This window comes from Montipora foliosa, chromosome 6 (genome assembly GCF_036669935.1).
Source record: "Montipora foliosa isolate CH-2021 chromosome 6, ASM3666993v2, whole genome shotgun sequence".
NCBI classification, from domain to species: Eukaryota; Metazoa; Cnidaria; class Anthozoa; order Scleractinia; family Acroporidae; genus Montipora; species Montipora foliosa.
Genome location: NC_090874.1, coordinates 71,469,950 through 71,475,127, shown reverse-complemented (window position 1 = coordinate 71,475,127; position 5,178 = coordinate 71,469,950).

Sequence of the window (5,178 nt, the reverse complement as noted above, 5' to 3'; positions counted from 1 at the left end):
GTTACATTTGTAGTTTACACTTTGTCGGAGGTAACGGTCCAACACTCGAGGATCCAGATCCAATATCTGCTGTGGCAAGCAAAGAAAGAGTAAGTTAACTTGTTTTGAAAGTGTTATTTAATGTTACTGGTTGTTTGAACTTTAATTTTATATCGTGCATAGGTGTCGTGACTCAATAGAAAACGAAAGGTATCTGGTGAACGAGATATAGTCTGAGAGAGGGGGAAGAAAATTTGCCTTGAACGGTCAGCCGCAAAAACTCTGTTAACGCTTCACAGCCACACGGGTAAATCAAACGAAGAGCATGCAGCTGCCAAAGCACTTTTGCAGAACTCATAGCGGTCAACACGACTTTTCAGATTCAATACATGTAATATACTTGGAAGTTGCACAATAGATTTTGCTTATATATTGTATGTCTTTGATAGGTACTTTCAAAATTTGGTCACAGAGAATTACAATTCTTTTATTATTATTATTTTCTCAATGCATGAGTGGGCGGAATTCAACAAATCCTGCAATCTGATTGGTTCTGGAAGCGACCGGAATTTTCTCATCCGGCTTGCTCACGGCAGGCGAAATCCTAGCCTTGATTGCGCGAGCTTTTGTGATGACCTTAAATTTCCATTTTTTTTTTTTACACCGACTTCGTTTACATACAGAAGTTACTTTTCATTAGACAAGAGGTTTGGAAATAGAGTTCAAATAAAAAATATTTCTCTTTGAAACGTTCAGTTTGTAAGTCGCTTTAATACTGCATTCGCTATCAAGCGCGGTGCGAGTCAACAATTAAAACAAGCGATTTCAGAGAGGGGGGGAGAGAGAGGAAAAAAAAAATCATTTACCAGCAAAGGGTAGGTCCGTATAGCAAAAAACTGTGACATCGGTCTTGAAAAAGTTGCCCTCGGCCTGCGGCCTCGGGTGGCAATTTCAAGGCTTCGGTCACAGTTTTTTCCTATACAGACCTCCCAGCTGGCTAATAACATATTTATTTTGACAATTGGGTGCATATTACTGTGAGTATTTAAATTACAACAAACGGTATATTTTAAATATTTGATTCTCGTGCAATGGATTCATTTGGCATGCCCATCCTCACGGAACTTGTGTACTTCTGAAAGTATTTTCAAATGTCGAGATATAGTGCACATCTTCACGTGTCGCGCACGTCAACGTGACAAAGTGACCTTTACGTGTACCATTGCACGAAAGTTTGGTCATCTTGGAAAGATGTTTTCACATCTCACCTTCGTTTCTATTTCATTTTTTTCTGCAAAAGATGTTTCGATGAGTCATTTCGTTTCATCTTAAACCATTTAATTAGAGTTTCCTTTCTCAAACACTGAGCAAGAATACCCATCGATCAGTAAAAAACAATGTGCTTAGCTACTTTGGAATAAATACACTATTTTTACCTCGTTTCCATGGTCCAGTGGTCATTGTCACCACCTGTAATGAAGATAATCTGGGTCTGGGTATTCACTACAAACACAGTCGAACATCATGAGAATCGCAATGTAAGGCCAATGTGATAAGGACAAACTTCTCTCTTTTCTTTTCTTTAGTGCTAAATTAACCATACACCACTGTACTTTTGCACGGCCGAGTATAGGCTACTTGTAGCCTCTTGTTTTTTTTATAATGAAGAATTGCTTAATTTCCGTACGCGTTCAGCTAAACAAATTGGGAAAACTTTCTTTTTTAAATCCTAGTGGCGTAAGCCGTGCAACTGTACTCTCATAAAGCACGCTAAAACAAACCGATCGCAATCCTTGTTAGAATGGTTCAAAACATTTTTATGGCTTAACACCTGTTTACCTCTGTTAATCTTTTAATGTCTGGATTGAAGACTCGCCAAATATCGATAAGCTCTGACGAATTTATCATAATCTGAACTTCCTTTTCAGTTTACACGTATAAAACTAAATTGAAATCACCACACAAAACAATCTGCTCGCACTCCAAGGACAGCAGGTGGTTGCGAACGTTTTCAAAAAAAATAATCAACGGATTATTATTATTATTATTATTTGGGGAATAATTGTTGCCCAAGGTCATGATCTTATTATCAAATTTTCAAATCTGCTAGAATAAATCTTTCTTCCGGATCGGAAGATTGTTTCATGATTTGAAATTGAAAGTTATCGTTAGACCATATGCATCTTTCTCCACTGGAGCTGGAGATCCTACTAAAAATCAGTAGCTGTGAAACTCCATTCTGATGACCGCAGGTATTCATTTCCTTTCGTGCAATGTACTTCCCGTAATAATAATAATAATAATAATAATAATAATAATAATAATAATAATAATAATAATAATAATAATAATAATAATAATAACTTTATTTAGTGAGTCTCAAGGTTATTTTAACCGATCACGAGTGCTCTACTAATTGGGGAGACTACAAATCAAGTGAAACCAGAACAAATCAAATTGAGGAGAGAGGAAAACCGGAGTACCCGGGGAAAAACCTCTCCGGGCAAGGTACACAACCACTGAACAAACACAACCCACGCATGGTGTTAAATCCATGAATCGATGCCGGGCCGCACTGCCCTCCCTGATATTGCAATTTTTTTTTTCAATTTAGCCAACGAAAGGTTTTTCGCCTCTGAAAGGTGCTGCATCCCTCACGTTCAGAGAACAAATGACAACTTCGTCAATCATTGTAACTTTGGTGTAAAAGATTGGTACGCTAAAAGGGCACGCATTAACACTATGTAAATCGAGGTCGGCACCTCTTATGGTGTACTTATGACTGAAAAGCAAAGTTAAACAACACATAAAAACAAGCGGCTAAGGGCGAACATCCCTAGTAATAAAACAATTTACGAAATAGAGAAGGAAACACGGATTACTTTGCTCAACTATGAACCTTACAAGGCCAAGCGGAAAAATAGGGAGCAGGTTTAGAAATTGTGAGGATCATAGAAACATGGCAAACTAGCAAGTAAGATTCGTAATGTACTGACCTGAGCAGACGAACATTCTATACGAGCGCGTAGGCTTAAGTTTTTCGGGTATATTATTCACAAGATACGCACTGGTACCTTTTATTACATTTCTATCCACTTCCTTTGCATCCATACCTTTCTTTGTTAATTTCGTGCTGCAAACATTGCCTTTATCAGATCTCTTCTCTCTGGTTGCCCTTGCATAGTATAGAATGGAAATTTCGCCGCCTTTCTCATCCTTCCTTTGGCTGTGAGTGCATTGTAGTCGGTCGAGGTTGTTTGTTGCCGGACGTCCTGCGATGATCTTGGCTAAACAACTCAATGAATGGCATGAAAGTAGATGTTTTCAAGAGTGTTTCAACATCTATATTTATCCCGTTCTCAATAATGGCGGGTACACAATATCTGCGCACTTTTCTTCTTTTTGCTCCGGAACGCTCAGACTGGAGGTTCTCACCGTACGAGAGTAATTTTCATGTGGAATGATATTTTTTCTGTTCTTCAAAGAGCTTGAGGTAAAAATTACCGGGTAAAATGCGCGACGTTTCGACCGAACTTCGGTCATTATCAAGCTTAAAAGTGAAGATAAAATTTTTGCATACACATAAATATAAAACTTTTAAGCTTGATAATGACCGAAGTTCGGTCGAAACGTCGCGCATTTTACCGGTAATTTTTACCTCAATTTGTTTTAAAAAGCCTTTACTTATAAGGGTCTTCAAAGAGCTTCGCTTTTAAGAGATGATTGATTTCATCGTCTTAGAGAACCACTTTCGCCTCAGTGTCATTTTTTAAAAAAGTTCATGTCCTCGAGTTGTTTATCAACATTTTCATGGCATTTCGTTTGGAAGTGTGCGAGTAGTTTGGATTCACCTTGAAAATCTTTAATTGTATTCCACTGCTTCCAATGATCTTTTTCACCTCGCGATTGCAAACAGTTGAACTCGCTCTTTCGATTTCTTCAAGAAGTTCAAGTCGTGCCTTTGACGCGACATCTCAGATTGGACACCACCGAAAAGGTTTTCCATTCCGGTTTCCAAGTGACACAATTTGTCCACGATGATACTGAGCGAAACCTGATTGTTAGTATTGTTGTCCGTTTTAGCCGGTGCATGATCATGGAGTAGTTGCTTTGGCGGCGATGGTTCACCGTCTTTGCGAGGACGACGAGCTTGAGGAACGTTTTTGACCTTTAAGCATTTATGTGTTGTTGATAGTCAAACTGAAGGTAATCACAGAGTCGCGGTTTTTCTACGACCTTGCGCCATCTTGCTCTAGTCCCCGATGTGATTATTTTTTCTCACTAATGCTTCGTCCTTCAGTTGCAAAAATTTAGTTTAGTTTCAAACACTTTTAAGGGTAGATATTGTAAATTTGGTTTTTTAACTTAACAGTTCTTTGCATAGCCAAACTATCTGCGAAGGCCATTCACAGAACAGTATTAAAAAAGACCAAATGTTGTAATTCACTGGTAATGATTTAATCCTAATTGAATAGTGGAACCGCTTCGCATGGAAATTCGGCCTGGAAGTACTTTTCTTAAGTCGAGATTGTTCCATGTTAAAATGTACTTGATTTCTTTTTACTCCAGTGACGTATCAGTCTTCTATTATTCCAGGCGACAATATGATTTGGAAACAGGTGATCCTTACCCAATCTCCGTCCTTTATTGCAAACCATTTCTATTACTAGGCTTCAACTGGATTACATGGCCAGTGAACCACTTTGAGTTACACTCTGATAGTTAATTTTGTTGAAATAAAAGCGTTTTTTTTTTGTGAAAACATTATCTTTCCAATTATCTCGCACTGAAAAAGGCCAGTTTGAGTAACCGTGACCCAGTGGTCGCAAAACACGACTTAGTTTTCCTCTGCGTGTTGCGAAATTATCCTAAACTCTGTGAAATGTGAAAATGGGGTACAACTTAAAAAATATATGTAGGGAGACGGTGTGCCCCTAAGCATTGTGTTTAGGAACGTTCGTTTTGTCAGGACATGCGGTTAAAGAGAAGTCTTTTGTGCGAAAATTATTTTTAATTGCATGTAGTACCTCTATTCACAAAAAACATTTTTTACCAATATAACGTTAACCGTGTACATTTTTTGAAACAAAAATTCAAAGAGCAAATGAGGCTTTCTTTAAATTTGTTCCCGTGCTTACTTTGGCTTGAGTTTCTTTCAACTACTCAGTTTTTCTTTTGAAAAAGAAGGCAACCAACAAA